The sequence below is a fragment of the Lissotriton helveticus genome, chromosome 10, assembly GCF_964261635.1.
Source record: "Lissotriton helveticus chromosome 10, aLisHel1.1, whole genome shotgun sequence".
Lineage (NCBI taxonomy): Eukaryota > Metazoa > Chordata > Amphibia > Caudata > Salamandridae > Lissotriton > Lissotriton helveticus.
In genome coordinates, this window is record NC_136071.1 from 1,067,490,145 (window position 1) to 1,067,511,468 (window position 21,324).

Consider the following 21,324-nt stretch of genomic DNA (forward strand, 5'->3'; position numbering starts at 1 on the left):
GAGCCCTGATCTACTGTTTGCTTCACAAGAGGTGTTGTGGGTGAAATTTGAATATTGTCAAGTAAAATCTAAGTTCATCAGTACATGAGAGAAGAAATGGCAAAATATAATAATAAAGATGAACATTCTTATAGTGCACACCATAGAATTATTGCTTCACTGTCAATTAATATGGGTTGTTATTACCCAGCTGAATGAGGTTAATGCTATTGTCATTGTTATGTTATGTTATGTTAATACTGCTCTTTTTGAGCGCACGGCTACCCAGGACGGGTGTCCCGGCGCTTTAGCAAAGAGGCCTGAACATAACCAAGAAAACCCAGAAGCGGATACACTATCGACGCACAGGTTATGCAGAGAAAAGGACGGTCTTCAGCTCCTTCCTAAAGGCCAGAAGATTGTTAGCCTTGCGAAGTGAGAGAGGGAGCTCATTCCAGAAACGGGCTGCCATGAACTGGAAAGACCGGCCTCCCATCCGCACTCGTTTGATCACTGGCACCTCCACTTTAGCCAGGTCGGCAGATCTCAATTTCCTCCGGGGAACGTAGAAAGCAATACGCTTCCTGAGGTAAGCCGGGCCCATAAAGTGGAGGGCTTTAAACGCCAGCGTGAGGATTTTAAACCTGATTCTGCAAGGCATTGATAGCCAATGCAGCCTGCCGCGCAGCAGAGAGGATTGAAGGATGACAGACTGAGGCTAACTCACAGTACTCATTTTTTCAAATTTAGGATGGCAGGCTGAGTCTGAAAATGTACAGGGATCCCTGCACTGGTTCCCAAAGCCACTAGACTATGTTTAATAGAATGGTATAAAGTTCCAACTCATATTCACAGTGGCATTGGGGTGATGCCAGGGAATACAGAGTCACAACAGCACCACTTGTCCGCATATTATGACAGAGAATGCCCACTCTTAAATTGCATCATGGAAAGGTAGAGTGTGGGACTATTGTAAAAAGAACCAGCATCTTGGCTGACAGTGAGGAAGTATTCCTAAGTTTATCTCTGTATATTCGGGCTATGGAAAGAATGGTCTTAATGCACCTCAATGGCAACATTGCCGGAATTGATGTTTAGAGTTTGATGAGCTGCCTGCCGGCATGTTAAAATCTGACTCTGTTTAACCATATCCCCTTTCGTACAAGGCTGTAGATGGAAGCAATGTATATTTGTATTGACATAAGCATTTTCTAGTAGGCCTCTTGTATGCATGTATTATATGCCTTCTGTTTGTACTGCCAAGGAGAAAATTATAAAATATTTAGAAAAAAAAAGGTTTGGAGAACTATATTTGTGTCACCGGTTGGTAATCCTGGAAGCTCTCGAAAGAGGGATCTGATGAGGTCTTGAGTTGGGGAACTCTGCAGAGAGCATGATAAACTTTAGGCATGAAGGAACTGGAAAGGGTATTAGGCATGTTGTTGGTCTGTGTGATAAACTTGGGACATATAGACCTTCTGTGCGAGGAGCAAATTTGAGCAGCCTGATGCCTACAAGCCGATGACTGGAGCCCATGGACAGGGTTCTATGTGAGAATGCAGAAATTAAAACATTTGGAACAAAGAAAAAAAGAACATTTAATCACTAAAACCACAATTATTTATGCTTGTTTTGTAAGTGGAAGGCAAACCCCTCTTGTTCATTCTGCTTCAGGAGTAGACCTGCATGTTATCAATTTTGTTAGAATGGGGGGGTTTTAATTGGAAGTGGCTTGCTCTCTGTCCAAGTACAGACCTTACCTTCTAATCAGGCTAAGGGAGTTACACACCCAAGATAACCCTTGCTCACCCCATTGGTAGCTTGGCACGAGCAGTCAGGCTTATCGCAGAGGCAATGTGTAAACTATTTGTACATAACACACACAGTAATACAGTGAAAGCACTACAAATGGAAACCACACCAGGTTAGAAAAATAACCAATCTTTATCTAAACCAAACAAGAGTAAAACAACAAAAATCCAAAATATATAACTCAAAATTTCACTTTTTAACTGGGCTGATCAGGACACCACGCAGACACTAGTGCTCCTGGACTTGTCGGCGGCTTTCGACACTGTCAACCATGATTATTGGCCGGCCAGGTCAAGAGCGCCTGCATCAGGGGCCTCCCACTACAATGGCTCACCTCCTTCTTCAACGACCACTACCAAGCGGTCTGCTTTTCCAACTTTTCCTCAGAGAAAAGGAGACTGACCTCTGGTGTCCCCCAGGGTTCTTCTCTCTCCCCCCTTCTTTTTAATCTGTATATCTTTCCCCTGATCGTGGACCTCCAGAAGAAAGAAGTAGTTACTTTTAACTACGCTGATGACCTCCAGTTAGTCTTCACCATCGACTCTTCACCCTCTTCCATGGAGAACTTTCAATCGACCATGAATTTTATCAGCAACTGGATGAACTTAAATCAGCTTAAGCTTAATCCTGAAAAACTGAGCTGGTTCTCACTGGGACCTCAGATAGCCCCTGGAACTCTAATTTCTGGCCCCAATCACTGGGATGTCACCGTCCTCAGTCAGCTTGGTCAAAAGCCTAGGCATTACAATTAGAAGTGACCTCACCATGAAGGCCCAGATTAACTCAGTGGTTTCCGCTTGTTTCTTCCACCTGCAAAGAATTCGAAAAAATTAGCAGATTCCTATCCACAGAGGCACTGATCTAAGTCAACCTGGCCCCTGTAATGTCGTGTATCGACTACGCCAACTCTCTGTACACTGGAATCCTTGCATACCAATCACGCCGGTTACAAATGGTACAGAATCAAGCCGATAGGCTTGTCTACGGCCAACCTAAATCCCACCACGCGAAACCCTTGCTTAAGAGTCTCCATTGGCTCCCCGTGACCAAGCCCTGTCTCTTTAAACTTGGCTGCCTAATCCACAGAGCCTTGTCGTCCCATGGACCTGTCTTTGTTACCACTAAAATGCAGCGATACGCCCCCTCTCGTGAGCTTCACTCTTCCAGCTTGAATCTACTGACCCCTTGCTCCTTCAAATGAAAAAAACAAGGTGGTCTAAGATTCTCGACCTTGGCGCCTCAATTCTGGAATACCCTCCCCTCCGAAATGCGCTAAGTCCCCTCCTATTTCCAGTTCAGGAAATCCCTCAAGACGTGGCTCTTTACCCAGGCCTATAATTAATTAACCCTCACTGTGTCTGTCTAAGCAGCTCCGCCTAAGCGCCAAGAAACCGCTGGTGAACGTGCGCTCAAGAAATAATTTGATCACATCATCTCATACGCAATTCAAAATCCAAGACAAAAAACAGCAGCAAAGGAGGAAAGCTTCAGAAAACAGAGTGATTAGCCGGTTTTTGGGTCCCAGGGGAATAGAGGCATCAGTTTTGCTGCATGCAGGAGAAGTGTTGTGTCGATTTCTTACTGCGAGGAAAAATGATGCACCAATTTCCAGAGGCGACTCCTTTTGCAGGGTGATGCATTGAAAACTTGGCAGAAAGGTGTGATGCATGGGGAAATCCAAGCCCTGCAGGTCAAGGCGGTGGTGAAACAGGCGATGTGTTGATTTCTACAGCCGCAGACAGATGATTCATCGATTTCTTGAGCCTCACTGCAGGGTCTGCATTGAAGTTGGAGCGGGATTCTCAACATCGGAGACTCTGCGTTCTGGACTCGGGCTGTGGCAGTTCTTTGGACCGAAAACAGGCACTGCATTGATTTTGTAGCCCCACCGCGCTGATGTGTTGGTTTTTCAGCTGCATGACAGGCTTGTAGCTGGAAAAACGGTGTTAGAAGGGTGATGCATGTATTTTTTAGGCCTTGAAGCAGCGGACCACCTCCAATGGCCTAGAACTGGAATTGGCACCACTTGGCTGGTCAGCAGTGAAGTTCAGAGATTCTGCAGAGGAAGTCTTTGATGGCCCTGAGACTTCCAACAGGAAGCAAGCACACACAAGCCCATGGAGAACCTTGGAAAAGCAGTATACAAGAAATCAAAGTCCAATTCTTTCAATTCCCATGGACAGAAGCAGCAACTGCAGGTCAACCCAGCAAAGCTACTTACAGCAGAGGGGCAGTAATCCTCTTGACAGATCTCCAGCTCTTCTTATTAGCAGGGTCCTCAGTCCAGAAGAGTTCTAAAGATGTTGGGTTATAGGTCCAATACCTATACGCCTTTTGGCCTTTGAAGTAGGCATACTTCAAAGGAAAGTGTTTGTTGTCCACAAGATCCTGCTTTGCCGTGCCTTGGATCCAGACCCACTACAGGGGGTTGGATACAGCAATGTTAGAGGCCAGGCACAACCCCATTCAGGAGTCAGTAATACCTCCTCTCACCTATCAAGCTCAAGAAGGCCCATCAGCCTTGTGATGGACCATCAGGATATAGAGGGCACACCTCAGCTCCCTTTGCATGACTGTCTAGAGTGAATACACAAACAACCCAGCTGTCAGTCAAACCCAGACATTGATTCCACAGGCAGGCAGAGGCACTGGGTGATAAAGCAAGGAAATGCCCACTTTCTAAAAGTTGCATTTTCAAAAACACTATTTAAAAAAGAACTTCACTAAAAGATGTATTTTTGAATTCTGAGCTGTGAGCCCAAACTTCAAATCTCTATATTTTCCCAATTGAAAGTTACACCTGTAAGAGGTTACAAGGCAGCTCCAATGATAACCTATGGGAGAGACAGCCCTTCCAATAGTAAAAAATGAAATTGACAGTAATTCACTATCAGGACATGCAAAAACAGACCAGCACATGTCCTACCTATCAAGTCAAGTCAGGATATACTTTGTTTTGGCCTCACAAGACCTTAAAAGCACAGATAATACATGTAAAAGTTCGATACAATTGGTCTTTACAAAATAATTCATATATACATATACAAATATGAGGACATTAGTGTTAAAAACATATTAAATATGCTGATGGGCACAAGGTGTCTCAGGCATAAATTTAAAAATTCATATATAATAAGATCGATAAAAAATACGGAGTCCCAGAACGTATCGGGTCCCTAGAGTGGGTAATTTAGGCTTGGGCTTTCTTAAGAAACGCACAGCGAGCACACCACTTTGAAAACAGGAATCCAGAGACTGAATTAACAGTTGGCATGGCAGTGTCATATTTGAGGATCCTGTAAGCCTGTAGGCAGTGAGGGGTTCCAAGATTCCTTCAAAGCTGTTGTAGCCAACGAGCTCTTATTGCCTTATATTTAGGGCAAAAAAACAACACATGCAGGTTAGTCTCCGTACAGTTATTGCAAACCGGACAGTCCTTCATGGTACTTACCCCTCTTTTATAAGTAACTGCACTTAGAGGGAGTACACCATGCCTAAACTGCATATAAAGTTTTCTGGCAAGGGGGTCTGTATGTCATCTATGCTGGATTCTAAGATATATTGCTGTTTGACTTCTAGGAAGGTTGATGTAAGTGTGCCTGTCCTGGGGCCCCTCAGCAATATATTGAAGTGGTAGTCTTTAAAGACTTTGATCAGGACTGTTTTGGTATTACCAAGGAGCTCTCTTCCGGATTAGCCCATAGATCTCCCATTCCAATAAAGGTGAGCCAATATATTTTGCTAGCTCCCCTGAGGTTTACCACCTCACACAGTTCCTCTCTGTACATGGATAGTTATGGGGTGCTCCATAGGCGACGCCAGAACAGTAGAGGTCAAAGTGTGACCCCCACAGACAAAGGGCTGACACCCATATCCATTCTTAGCGGGGTTAGTGGTGTACTACTGGAAAGTCCTGTCAACTGTCTGAGGAATGAATTTTCAATCCTAGCGAGCTGGTCTGATGATCTATGACCCGATAGCTCCGCTCCAAACAGGTTCGCTCCTCTGGCTTGAGCCTTGTAAATTTCTAGCTCCGGTCCCAACATCTTGTGAGCAATCTTCCTCTGCTGTTTTGCAAGGCCCCCAGACGTTTGGGTCAGCTTGAGAGAGGTCTTCTTAATTTGATCACCCCTGCTAATTGCGGGTTTGATCGTTTGGAATGCCTTGTGGTGAGCACCCATGTATTTTGTTTTCTGGGTATTAATCTCCTGGCCCCTATTCATACAAAATGGATGGAAGATATCCAAAACCCTTTGAATACCCATCAGTGATTTCGAAAGCAGGAGGGTGTCATCTGCGAACATCAGGGCAGATATCTTGTGCCTCGCTAGTTTTGGTGCATCTAGATCCCCTCCTGCTGACAGAGCTCCTATTAAGCCATTGATAAAAATGTAGAAGAGGGTGGGGGCCAGAACACACCCCTATCTCACCCCTCTCTCTATGGATATGCTGTCAGTGAGGTCTCAATTCTTCCCATATCTGAATTGTTCGTGTGCAGTCTTTTCAAGATCTTGTATAAATAAGCGGACACCCCTAAGTCAGATAGGATAGCCCAAAGTTTTCCCCTAAGAACTAATTCGAAGGCCGATTTTAGGCCCACAAAGATCATTTAGAGACTGCCACCCTCCGCAATCACTGTTTTCCAGTGCAATAATTGCAACCTGATCAATTGTGGACGTTTTTGTTTGAAAGCCGGCCTGATAGGGACTAAGAATGGAGAACTCCTCCATCCAGTTCTTCAAGTGGTCCAGAAGCACTCGAACAAAGATTTTTTGTGTGACATCGATGAGGCTTACAAGGAGAATGAGGGCGATGTAGTCAAGTCACTAGTTTAACTAGACCATAGTGCTAATCCTAGTTTCTTCATTTTTATGGTGTTCGCCTGGGCAAAGTCTGTCATCTGTCTCTGTACTATTGCGTTGTTTGTCAAAATTTAAAGTGTTTAGAAACTGGATAACCTGGAATTTGAATTATATGACAAACTGGCCATTTAGATTGTGGTAGTAAAATTACAAGCATTCTTTTTTTGTGAATTAAGTCAATTTGTTCTGTGTTCTGGTGTTAACTGCAGGGATAGGAGATTGTTTGAAGTGCATGTCGATCTAGTATATCTGTCAAATGAGATAGAATATTGCTTTAAAAGAGGGCTCATGGTGCTGCACTTCAAAGGGCATGATAGCAAAAAATGCTTTGTGGAATAAAACAATTGATTCTTACCTTCACTTAGGTTTTTTTCTGGCCCTTACCCATTATTCACAATATGAAAAAACAATTTGATTTTTTAATGCTCCTCATTTTCTTCTTTCTAGTTCGGCTTCTATCTATAATGGTTACTGCTAGATACATGCTTATGCATGGTAATGCTGTAAATATTATGTATTACTACTACAGCCTCAAAAATATTTATTTCATACGACAGATAATGGTGAAAGACAGAGGCCTTTTTGAACCAGTGATGTTGAAGCTGCACCAGTACATCTACACCACATGTCACACATCTACACCACTATCTAAAGGATAAAAGCCTTGAAGTGTGTCAGCATTAAATGAGTACAACAGGTGAATTTTCCCTGATTCCACATAAAACATGATGGGCTTGATTCACAAAGGTAAACTAACACTTTTGTGTAAGTTTATGACTGTTTGCTATTCACAAAGGGATTTACGAATAAGGTCTTTATGAGTGCTGAGTCTCCACACATAAAAAGATAGGACTGTCCTATCTTTCTATGTTGTGACAAACATATGTTAAAGCCAGTAAGTCTTTGTTGGTTGCTATCACATTGTGTTACAGGATATAGATAGACATTTTGTTGCATGTCATCTCACAGATTACCTTAGTAGGCAAGGCCTTTGGCATTGGGAACCCACACGACAAACCCTGTGTTTTTTCACTGTGATGACGTGTGTTAGGCCCTGTTGAGAGGTGTTGTATATTGTTTTGCAAGCTATATTTTCACCTATCTGTAATTTTATAACTTTTCGCATCATGGGTGTCAATTCAATTCATAAACTTTTTTCGGTTTTACAATAAAAACCATAAAAGTTGCACAACAATAATACAGTTAAAATAATACGTGCTTGATCAACAAAAAAGCGCCAGAATTGCAAAAAAACAGGATAACAAATAATTATAAAAAAAGGTCAGAGGAAGGCATACATTATTGATCCAAATAGTTCCTGTAATTAACACAAGCTTTTAGGAAACACAATATAAAAGGTAAACAGTCTTCCTTTAATAATTGCAAATACATCAGTGCGGGTCGAACATGGTTAAAATTCAATTTTTTTAAAATTGGAACCAGGAAATGTTTTCGAGGAAAAGCATAAAAATTACATAAAAACATAAAATGTAGCATATCCTGCGGAGACTGATTGTCGCAGCCGCAGGATGCTGTCACCATACCTCTAAAAGAACATTTAGGTCTGGCAAAAAGGAGGTCAAAGAGGTTCAATCGAAACCTGGTTAGCAAACATGTATCGTGCGTAGGCAGAGACCCCATAAGGTATTGCTCTGTCCTAGGTGTTGTTTTTAACATAATATGTGTACGCACACTGGATTTCTCAACCTCCTTGGCTTCCCTTTCCATTTCCACTCTAGTAGGAAGGCTACCTTAATTGCTTCCACGTCCTTCTTTACAATACAGTCAGGATTAGAGAATAGTTCCCCCCGCCCCAACCTTTCCAGACTTCTCTTCACATAATTCAGCCAGGGGACACGTGCTGAGTTATCAAGAGCCAAACAATCTCTTAAAATTAATTGAGTAAGGGGGATATCTATATTCAACCCGCATTTTATCCAACAGGTAAGTGGTCGCAGAGATGTTAGGTCATTTAAATATGGGACCCCTAATTCCTGGTGGGCCACCATGTTAGAGGTGCCCCGAGGAACACATAACAGGCGCTTAAAAAAGTACTTTTCCGAACTTTGAAGGGACTTGAAATGTTATGAATAAAACAGGAAAGAATATGATTCCTCAGTTGTTAGGTTTATTCATATGCAGTCTAACCATCAGCTAACAGCCAGCCAACTGACATTACAAGAATCCCTCATACAGAACATTCTAAGTTCCATAGAAACCACAAGTAATAGATATGGAGAGAATACTACACATCCTCTTTCTTATAATTAAAAGCTGAAATGATACAAGAAAGAACAAAGAAGAAAACATGAGAGAATAAACATTCAAAATGAGCATAGAATACAATGCTAAATTAATCATGCAGAAACATAACGAAATCCTTAACTTGTATAATCTTTTAGATAAGAAGGAACTCTCTTTATGCGAGAGCTAAGTCTTTGTTGAGTTACATTTGTATCATCACAACAAACAGAATTCTTTACATTAGTTTTATCAATAATCGTGAAATCTTTAACAATGGCAACACGATTTAAATTCCAAATCTTACCATTTTCCAATTTGACTGAGTTTTTAAAACATTTTATGACATGCAATGGTGCAGAGTATTTGGACCAAGCCAAAGCACCTACAGGTGCTCTGACCCTAACTACATCACCAACTTCAATCTTCCCTTCCTTTACTTTTTTCCTTTCATCATAGCATATTTTATTTCTTAGCTGAACTTTCTCTTCTCTAACCCTCCAATCACCAATTCCATTGTTGATTAAACCTTTACCCCAACACATCCAAGCTGGACTCAAACTCGTGTTGGGAATTCTCCCTTTAAATAATTCAAATGGAGTTTTCATAGTTGTCATTTGTGGTGAAAATCTATGAGCTAGAATGCACTTTTGCAACTCCACCTTCCAATCCAAAGAATTTACCCTTGAAAGCTGAACATTTTCCTTTATCACCCTATTGAACCTTTCCACAGTTCCATTGATTTCTGGGTGATAAACAGAAGACCTTTTATGCTTTATTCCACGGGACATTAAAAATTCTGACATCATGCTTGAACAAAATTGTGGACCATTATCCGATAAAATAGTTTTTGGAAAACCTTCCCTTCTAAAAATGTCTTTAAGTAAAGAGATGACACATGAAGAAGTAACTTCAGAAACAGAAGAAACTTCCACCCACCTAAAATATAGATCAATCAATACTATCAAATAAGGTGTACGATGGTCACCTGAAAGAGGACCTACAATATCTTCCCAAGGACCTGTTGGAAGATTGGGACAAACCATGGGAGTTGTGCGTGAAATTAAAATTTTGTCACTTACCCTACATTGCAAACACTCTCTCACCTCCCTTTCTATTTCCTGATCCATTCCTGGCCACCAAAATGAACACCAAATTCTTTCTTTGGTCTTAACAATTCCTAGATGACCCTGATGAGCCTCATCAATCAATCTTTTCCTCGAAGAACTTGGAGGAATTAATTTAGTACCCCTCAAAAGAATACCATTCTCCACTGATAACTCATTTTCAACTAAATGCCATACTTTCTCAACAGAACTATCCCAATTAACTTTTCCTTTAAGCTTATCAATTATTTTCCCAATTTCAACATCCTTACCAATTTCCTCCAACCACTCATCTTCAAGTATAGCACCAGAGGTAATCTCACATACATTTATTTTTTCTTCACATACCTCATCTTCACAATCAACTCCCTCTACTTCATTAACCAAACGTGATAGACAATCAGCAAATACATTGGCAACTCCTGGTATATAAACAACACTGAAATTAAACTCCTGAAGTCCAATTACCCATTTTCGAATCCTTGACGAAACACTATGCAAACCTTTCATCATAAAAATCTCCCTTAATGGCTTATGATCTGTACAGACTGTGAACCTCATACCCCATAGAAAATTCTTAAACTTTCTTAGTGCCCAATATATAGCCAGGGTCTCCTTCTCTATAACCGAATAGTTCAGTTCCGAGCCCCTCAAACTCCTAGAGGCACAAGCAATCAGTTTCTCTTGACCATTCCTCCTTTGTTTCAAAACAGAACCCACACCCTTTGAACTAGCATCCGTTACTACAAAAGTCTCTTCAAAAGGTACAAAAGCTTGCAAATCTGGAGCATCAACCAAATCCTTTTTAATATCACTAACCTCCCTTTGACATTCATCTGTCCACCTAAACTCTTTATTCTTACCAAGAAGATTTCTCAAATTGCTTGTTTTACCTGCTAGATTGTGTATAAATTTTCCATAGTATTCAACCATGCCAAGAAATGATACCACCTCTTCCTTGTTTTTTGGTGATACCACCTTTTCAATAGTCTCAACCAATTCTTTTTTAGGTGCAATTCCAAACGCTGAAATATGATGTCCCAAATAATTCACCTCATTGACCGAGAACCTACATTTTTCATATTTCAACGTCAAACCAGCATTTTCCAACCTTTTTAGCACTAATCTAAGAGTCCTGTCATGATCTTGTTGATTTACACCAAATATTAACAGGTCATCCTGATAACATTTTACAGATCCAATCCCTTTCAAAATTGAATGCATGACCCGTTGAAAAACTGACGCAGCGGACACAAGACCAAACGGCATTCTTTTATATTTGAATGCACCCATCGGCGTTATAAATGCCGTAAGATCCTGTGATTCCTGCGTCAACTCTATTTGATGGTATGCCTGTGTTAGATCTAAAGTTGTAAACACTTTTCAGTCACCTAGAGATGTTAATAGTTCATCTATATTAGGCAGAGGAAATTTATCTACTACAACTTCCCTGTTCAAAGATCTTAAATCACAGCACAGTCTTATCTCACCATTGGGTTTGATAGCGACAACAATTAGCGCCAACCATTCAGTTGCTTCTACAGAAGCAATGATGTCTTGTTTTTGTAATTTCTTTAGTTCTTGCTCCACCTTTTCTTGTATCGCAATAGGAATTCTCCTAACTTTTGCAGGTACAGTATCCTTTTTTAATTTTATACCATGTTTATAGCCTTTTAAACATCCCAACTCTTTTCGAAAAAGTTTTGGAAATTCTTCCATGAATGTGTTAACTTCAGATTCTACTTCTTGAATTTGCACTTGAGGATCAGAGTTAGGATTCAAAATTACACCCAATAAGCGTTGTTGAGGCCACCCAATCAAACAATCACCAACCTTAGAAACATAGATCTTTCCCACAGTTATTCTCTTCCCCAATTCAAGGGTTGCATTAAAGTAACCCATCATGGTAATAGGTGCACCTCCATATCCACCTGGACACACATCCATTCTACTAAGCTTATTCTTACTTCTGAAATGTTCCTCATAAATTTCTTTTGAAATAATTGTAATACGTGCACAAGAGTCAAATTTCATCTCTATTTCTATATCATCAATCTTGATGATACCAGTGGGATGATCCTTCTCATCTTTAACTTTAATTTGACATATAACTAAGCATGGGCGGATTTAGCGAATCTGGCATACGCGAACTTGCGTATTTACGGATTCGCAATCCGCAAAATCCGCGAACTCTCACGAATTTGCGGATTTTTGTGTTTTTTTGTGTTCGCAAGGGTTTCTGCCAGTTCGCGAGGTTTGTTTACCAGTTCGCAATTGCGAACTTACTTTTCGGCTCGCAACGGCCGCGACTATGTTGTTTCTACGTCTGGTTCATCATCACAGGTTCACAGCACCCTCTGTTTCACCACTGCCACCCTCTGGTACACCCATGCCACCCTCTGGTACATCCTCACTGCCACCCTCTGGTTGGTTTATCACTGTAGATTATGGGGGTGAAAAAAAGCAAGCACACCTGCCCTGCTTCAACTGCCATAAATTAATTTGGGGTTGATTAATGTGTCACTGATTTTTAAACTTCCAGTCTGGCTGGCACCAGCTTCCTTCCTTATCTGTAATTTGCTTTCTGTTGCAGTGCATTTTTTTTTTCACAGGACCTTTATGGCCTACTTGTAGCTATTGTATGAGCCTGCTGTGAGGGTCAGAGCAGGGTCATAGAATAGTTGCAAATAGGCAACTGAACTCTGGAGGGGCCCCTCAGGAAGCACTAGAGTGAATGGTTACTAATGTTAAGATTGAACTTTTGCACCTGCTGATTGCTTTCAGTTTTGCAAAAATCTTTTTTCTGCAATTTCACGCAATTTGCGGGGCGCGAATCCGTGCGAGATCGTTTTCTCTTGCCGCGAATTCGTGCGAATACACGATTTGTTTTTTGCTGCGTGTTTGTTCGCGTGATTTTTTTGCATGTTCGCAAGCCGCTTGTAGCGCAACGTTTGCGAAGTTACCCTAGCGGTCGTACATGGGCGCGACCATCTTGTTTGCGTGACGTAATTCCGTTTCCGGGCGCTATGTGTAATCTCGCAAAGTGTGCGGCTCGCTCGTACATGTTCGCGTGTGATCGCGAGGAAAATCTCGTGCAAACTTACCCACGCGGTCGTGAACGGGCGTGGCCATCTTGTTTCTCATTCATTGCTATGGTTCTGGGCATGCTCTCTGTATCCTTTCTTAATCTCTGCCATCCTTTGCTTGTTTGAAGTTTATTTTGATCTATTTTACTCATTATCTATCCCTCTATTTTTCTTGCTCTATATTTTTGTGTTTTCTGCTACTTTTTGTTCATTTTAAACTACTTTTTTAAACGCTTTTCTTTTCTTCTTCCCTGTTCTATTTCTTCTTTCTTATTTTGCTTCCTTTCTGCCCAGACCATGGCAAAGGGAGCCGGGAAGAAGCCCGCAAAGGGGAAGGGTCCCGCACCCCGTGCCCGGCTCCCGTGCGGGCGTTTGAGGGGGGAGACAGTTGTAGCTCGGGAGATCTTTAGTGCGGAGGAGGTGGCCACACTAGTCTTTCACGTCCAGCGCCGCCTCCCCAAGACCATCATGGGAGGCGGCAGGATCGCTACCGGCCCGGCTGGGGTCCGGCGCACCTATAACCAGGCCACCCACCGCTGGACGGATCTCATGGACCGGGAACGCGACTTGCTGGACGTGCTCGGCGTAGAGATCCCCGGGCTTGGTGAGTAGTAGTAGCTATTTCTATTTATTTCATCACTACTCTGTTTTATCCCGCTCTGTGTGTTATTATATTGCAAATTTTTGTTTTTTACCAAGAGCAATAATGCTGCCGATTACATTGTAGGTAAATTATATTTCAAAATCTTCTATGCATTTCAGGTGCACTGCTCTCCTTCTCAGTAGCCTTGCTACTATGCTTATTTGTTTTCTATTTTGTGTTCATTTCATTGGCCTGAGAAATTATGTATGAGTGTAGTGTAAAGAACTGCGTAATGCTAGACACTAAGGGTCAGATTTTCAATTACCGGCGCATCCCTGCAAAGTAGCAGGGATGCGCCAGTAATTGTGCGCCATGCCACCACCACCCATGGTGCGCCGTATTTACAATGTGGCGCACCATGGGCCCAAAACGTCACAGGAGCCTTACGCATCTGTGCCGTAAAGGCGGCGCATTGCTGGAGTTGCGTGCCAACGATGGCGCAGCTCCAGCAATGCTCTGGGGTGCCCTATCTCCCCAATGCTGCATCAAGCCGTACGTCGGCTTCAAGCAGGCGCAGGGTTTGAGTCACGCATCAATGTCCTAAAAGTGACTGATTGACATCTTGTAGATTTCCCTCAGCCACTTTTAGGATTCGTTCCTGCGCAGGAACGCCCTCCCTTGCGCCGGAACGCCCCCTGATGGCGCAGGGCTTTACAACGTGATGCATCTCTCATATGCGTCACTTCGTTAATATACGCCGCACCATGGCGCCTCTTTTGTTCTGCCGCTGCGTCACAAAAGTCACGCAACAATGGAGCAAAAGAGCCGCAAGGGGCTTCTAAATCAGCCCCTACAGACTCAAGTCCAGTCCTTCCTTTAGACACATGGCTATAAGAAGAAATAGTGGTGGTGGTGGGTGTATTGATAGTTTGAGTATTCACTGATCTGCAAGCATGATGGACTTTGTCTGTCACTTCGCGTGCTGCGGACTGCTGCCTGCCAGGCCTAGGCAAACCTTTTTAGTAGTTTGTTTAGTGAGTTACATAGGAACTTTCCAAGTCAACGGTCCGCAAATCAATAACGTAGTAGACCACATGAGATCGGTCAATATATCCCGTGGAATAGTTGTCTATTTGCTATTTCGCCAAAATATTTTGTTATTGTTCTTTTGAAATGTTTGATTTGGTTGACAAATATCATCCATGTTTTCTGGTCTTTCTTTCTTTCATGTTGTACATCAGCTCCCCCAGGGGCAAGAGGACACAGGAGGAGGAGGAGGGTGCTGTTCAGGATGCAGGCCAGGAGCGATCAGGTGAGGGCTCCTTTGCTAGTCCCAGTAAGTTTTAATTTTAATATAGAGTACCTATTTTTTCCTAGCGTCCCTCATTCGATTTTTTCTAAATCGTCTTTGATCTTCTTGTAGACTTTTGGTTTGGCTAGAAGGACAATCCATTCTACTACTGTTGCAGGGACAAATCTGCACAAACAGAACTATGGACACTAAATAATGCATTGCTTAGCTTATCAATTATAATAGGTGCTGTTAGACTTTCCACATACCTCAGTGATAACAGACTTTGTAGTTGAACCCCCAATCTCCTTACTGACTAGATAGTGTGGCAGAGTCATTTAGCTCCCAAAGTCACCGATGATTGATCCCCAATGATGATTAGATTATCCAACGCAGGACAAGAGTACGGAGTCAGAGTCAAGAAGTGTCAGAGGCACGGACTCATGCTTGCAAAAATTCCACAACCTTTAGCTCATCCACTCTAGTCTGGAGGACCAAAAACCACAGAGTCTATTTAAGTTTAAAAGCTTTATTAAAAGTAAACACATTTCTAAAAATCAACTTAGTCATAAAACTAAACGTTTAACTGAAAATGGAAAAGTGCTTAGTGCTAACGATTAATTGGACACATTTCTTGTGGTCGAACCGAGCTCTCGCCTGGTTTGAACTTGATCCTGCTCGTGTTCTTAGAAGTCAAGCTTCAGTCTGTTAGGAGAAAAAGTGGTGCGTGTTAAAAATAAAAAGCAAGCATTCATCAGTTGTGCCAAAAAGTGCAGCAAGACAACAGCCTTCCCTGGAAAAAGGAACATTTTTACTTTAGAGTAGACAGACACAAATTATTACATTGTATTCTGTTTTTTTCACATTTCTTTATTCCTCCTAGACCAAATATTATATAGTAGTGAGTGGTGTATTCTAACATTCTTAAATGTACTTTGTAGGTGGAACATCTGGTGGCGGGGCCATCGCGGAGGTGGTGGTATTGGACGAGGGGGACAACTCTGGGGAGGAGGCGGTGCAAGTGCCGGACGTGCCTGTGAGGGTTCACACGGTGGTGGCGGGCAGAGGTAAGCTATATATTCCTTACTTATTGAGATTGAAGACTGCATAGTGTGCTTTCTGCATGGGTGTATTATAAATCAACCAGGTAGTAGCCTCCTCTAAATGTACTTCGACTTAGCTGTGAAGTTTTTGGCGAGAAGAATCCCAATAAGATCTGAGATGAACTTGATGGATGGGATGAACGAAAAGCGAAAGAAGGGTGTAAGTAAGTGTGGAAGGACGAGAAATTTAATGATGACTGGCAAAGGAGAATGATATGTGTTTGCTTGGTCCCCGAGGTGGCTGGGAAGGAAAGAATATGGTATGGTGCATGGCTGGGTGAATGATGAAGCAAGGATGGGTGGAAGGAGAACAGCCTGGGTGGGTGAAACAGAAACTGTATGTGTGCATATACTTTGAATGGATGGATGCCTGGATCATGGTATTATCGGACTCTTAGATAGCATATGTGTATCTAGAGAGAGTAGACGGTCACTGGATGAACTAAGTGTTACTTTGAAGAGCATGTAACACCGCACCTGCACGTCCGTTCCAGTGTAGGAAAGACAAGGAAAAGAAGTTGTAATTTTGTCCAAATACTACCATGAATAGTAGCAGTAGTTTGTATTGCAACTGCAAGCACAGCATATATCCGGTTATTACGGTGGACACTCCCTACCTCTCTTAATAACTTTAGTTTAGTAGTAGTACGTCATTCATGTGTGGGCACACTGTTCACTCAATAATAAGCAAAGCACCTAAAGTCATCCCATATGTCATCAAATACATCCCATGTGAAGTGATAGATAATCAGATTATTTAGCTTCTTCATTTTCCTTTTCTAGTACTCATTTGCACTGTAGGGTGAAAGCTAAATTAATTAAGCAGTAGCCCTTTTACCAGAGTATTCTCAGTGCCACCCGTAATAGAAAAGTAAGAGCTTCACCACCTGCATGTACTGGACCGGTACAGTAACGCAAGTCTGTCTCACTCATCATGTTGTGCGTCTGTGTTTCTCGGGTGCAATTTCACTGCGCTGGCATTATGCCGGCTTGCATAAGATAACGTACCAATTTTACTAAACAAGAGAGAAGAAGAAGAATAACTGGTGTACTGTCATAGTCGACTGTAATGGAAGTCCATAGTGCTTGTAGAATTTGTTCCTTAAACTCCCACTAATGTTAGAGCAAGGATGAAGAAGTGGGAGGTTAGATAGATACTGTCCTCAATAGTTATGTACTGTGCTTTCAATTTGCTACTTGTACTGTGACACAACTTTCTGCTCAATCATTTTGTGTTAATCTTAAGGAGCATTGGTTACATAGTGACTATGTCTTTCTTTCTTCATATAGTTGCTCCTTCCAAATCAACCAGAAGACCATCAAGGAGGGAGCTGGCTCAAATGGCCCGGCAACGGAGGCTGGATGCCACTGTCGCCGAATATTGGTGGCTGGTGGCCCTGGAGGAGGAGGAGACGCAGTCTACCGGTACAACATCCACTGGTACAGCTGCATCCTCCTCCGTGCACCCACGGGCTGCCAGCCAGCGCAGTGCTCCAGCGGTACGGAGCCGGGCTACCAAAGCCAACTGCCACCGCCAAGCAGCAAAAACAGCAGCTGCCCCCCACAGGAGTTGCAAGGCACGCCAGCGCCGCTTATCCCTAAGAGTGTCCTACCTGGAGCAGAGAGGTCCATACCTACAAGAACTTGGTGGAGGGCCTCCGCTTCGACCATGCCACCCTCCGCAAGGAGTATGATGCCCTGGCCGCTAAAGTCAACAGCACCCTCCCGTAGTGTAGTGTCCCTTGCCCCTTTTTTAGAGACTTTTGGGGGGTGGGAATTGGGAGTTGGGTTGTGGGACTTTTGAAGGACAATCGTTGGGGTTAGGGAGGGTCTTGCGGGAGATTATTTTGTTAGGGCAACAAAAATATACTTTTTGAAACTTTATCTGACCATACCTGTTTTTTACTGCTTTTGAGTCTGGTGGGTGGGGGTTTAACAGTAAGTTTGTTTTCCTGAAGAGTCCTAGGACTTTAGTAGTACTACCGTCAATCTCTCGTCTATTCCTAATACTCCATTATACTACCTCCCACCAAACGCTTATCTTACCTGTAATTTGTGTTTGAAAGTAGGGCTAGGCCCAGGGCTGGCTCCACGGGAAATGGCGATTAAGGTTGGCAATCCTGGGCGGATGAAATGTCCTCATTGCGGTGGTACTAGTGGTGTGACACAGTGGCAGTTGCATGCCTATGGAAAAAAAGAAAATGAAACCTGGTTTGTCCTTACTGTAGCATTACAACGGTACGATAGAGAATATAGCAGGTGACAGTACACTAGAACAGTGCCACACAGAGCCTAACAAATGGTAAAGTATTGGAAGTATAACTAGTACTTGCGTTGAATTTCTTTGACATTGGCTACTACTACAAGAAATAGTACTGAAGCTGAGTAAGTCTAGAATATATCCTCGGATTCCTTCACCAGCCTGTTGCTATGACCTTATCCTCCCCAGCAAGTGTGTGGAATTATTGATGTCATTTAGTCACACATCAAGCAAAACCACACAACCCGGGGGAAGAGGGTTAGGGACGGGTTTGGAAAATGGATGGGAATGGGGGTTTCTTTTTGGGTAGGTTTTGTTGAGAGAAAAAAAAAGCACAGCATGGACAAACAATAATTCAAGATAAAGAAATCTTTGGGTACAAAGCTAACCATAAATCTTTTTAAGTGACATAAAGGAAGTGCATGCCCTACTGCATGCATTGTTAATGAAAAGTAAGTAGTACTAGAATGCGACAGTACAGAGCTGCAGCGGTTTCACTTGCCCATCTCTGCACTCAGAGAAACACTTCTTATTCTTACATTAAATTAGGTTTAAAAATTAGCCGAAGTAAAACCTATAGAATGGCTGTAGGGATCAATTTAGAAGCAGAGAGAGATCCAAGAAATGGAGTCACACTCATAGAAGAAAACAATGGATACTGTATCTGTATGTTGTTGTAGTTGTCCTGTTGAATTTGGTAAGTAAGTTGCATGCAGCAAACAATTCCTCTTATTAGCGGCACTCCTCCATTCCAGCTGACGCTTCGTCCATCAATGTTGGTGACCAGAAGACACCCTGTCCACTGCTTGCCTGGCGGATGCTGAATTGCGGCTCGCTAATGTGAAGCCTGACTCCATCCTTTTTTCCCCATTGCACAGACTGAAACCCGGCCTGTAATTATTGAATGAAAAATAGGAAGTGCTATTACAACACCACTGATAAATAAATACAAGGTGTGTACGCTGTGTAGTGCAAAAAGTCACACTTTGATTTTCCAAATAGACAGTACAATATTTTTGAAAGTGCGTACTCTGTCTGAGTCACCTTTTGAAGGATAAATAAGTATGGGCAAATTAATTTAGCGGATCTTTCCCCTCAAGCTAGGTGTACTGTAAACTGTGTTTTAGAACAAAATTAGACCTTCCCAGCAGTGCTCTCGCCACCCACCCAGACCCTTACTAAAGCCAGTCGCAAAAATGTAGAAGACCCCCAATCAGATCTCAAAAAAAGAGGCCTAGCAGAAAACTGGTGACAAAACGTACTTTGAAAGTAAAAGTAGGCCCAAATACCCCCTTACCCATCGTGGATTGTATTTCCAAACCACTTGCAAGCAAGCAAAAGTATCCATAGCCAGCATCGCTCCAAGACTCGAAGGCCCCTCCACCCAAACACATGCAATAGAAATACTGCTAACCCTAACGAGCCCTAAGTTAAGAATAGTGGCAAAGGCTTTCTTTAACTATGCCAAATCCCCCCTTTCCCACCATACTACTGGTTTAGAGTCTGGTGGGTGGTGGTTTAACAGTAAGTTAGTTTTCCTGAAACTTAAGTCTGTGTCATTTTCTTCCTTTAAGTGTAAATGGCTAAATGTTTTCAACAGTAAGTGCCTCTCACCGAGTAAGTGATCCCCCCTTTCCCACCATGGATTTTCTTCAAATCGCTTGCAACAAAAATTACACATTCCCACGAGTGCTCTAAAACCCCAGAACTCAGTTGCAAAAATCAAGAACACCCAAACACAGGCAATCCTGCTGCTAGGGCTAACCCTAACGAACCCTAAGTTACAAAAAGTGCCAAAACCTTTTTTCCTCATGGATGTTGTTTAAACCAGTTTTATCCGGTATTAGACCTTCCCAGCAATGGCCCCAGAGCCGTCAACCCAGGCGAAAACAAGTAGAAGACCCCCAAACAGCCAAAAAGCAAAAGTACAAAAATGTGGACTTTGTCACTTTTGTGAACATTTCCAAAATCACTCAGCGCGCGCTCTGCAGCTAGGCCCTAACTCCCCTCTGCCTCCATGGATTTCCTTCAAACCTCTTGCTATCTAAACTATCCATACCCAGTAGTGCTCCCAGACCCCGAAACCCACCCACAAACACCAGGAAGCCCCCCAAACAGGCCCCTGAAAACGCTACATTGAGCGAAAAGTCAGAAAAGGCAAAACCTTTTTTCCTCATGGATGTTGTTTAAACCAGTTTTATCCGGTATTAGACCTTCCCAGCAATGGCCCCAGAGCCGTAAACCCAGGCGAAAACAAGTAGAAGACCCCCAAACAGCCAAAAAGCAAAAGTACAAAAAGGTGGACTTTGTCACTTTTGTGAACATTTCCAAAATCACTCAGCGCGCGCTCTGCAGCTAGTCCCTAACTCCCCTCTGCCTCCATGGATTTCATTCAAACCTCTTGCTATCTAAATTATCCATACCCAGTAGTGCTCCCAGACCCCGAAACCCACCCACAAACACCAGGAAGACCCCCAAACAGGCCCCTGAAAACGCTACATTGAGCGAAAAGTCAGAAAAGGCAAAACCTTTTTTCCTCATGGATGTTGTTTAAACCAGTTTTATCCGGTATTAGACCTTCCCAGCAATGGCCCCAGAGCCGTAAACCCAGGCGAAAACAAGTAGAAGACCCCCAAACAGCCAAAAAGCAAAAGTACAAAAAGGTGGACTTTGTCACTTTTGTGAACATTTCCAAAATCACTCAGCACGCGCTCTGCAGCTAGGCCCTAACTCCCCTCTGCCTCCATGGATTTCATTCAAACCTCTTGCTATCTAAATTATCCATACCCAGTAGTGCTCCCAGACCCCGAAACCCACCCACAAACACCAGGAAGACCCCCAAACAGGCCCCTGAAAACGCTACATTGAGCGAAAAGTCAGAAAAGGCAAAACCTTTTTTCCTCATGGATGTTGTTTAAACCAGTTTTATCCGGTATTAGACCTTCCCAGCAATGGCCCCAGAGCCGTCAACCCAGGCGAAAACAAGTAGAAGACCCCCAAA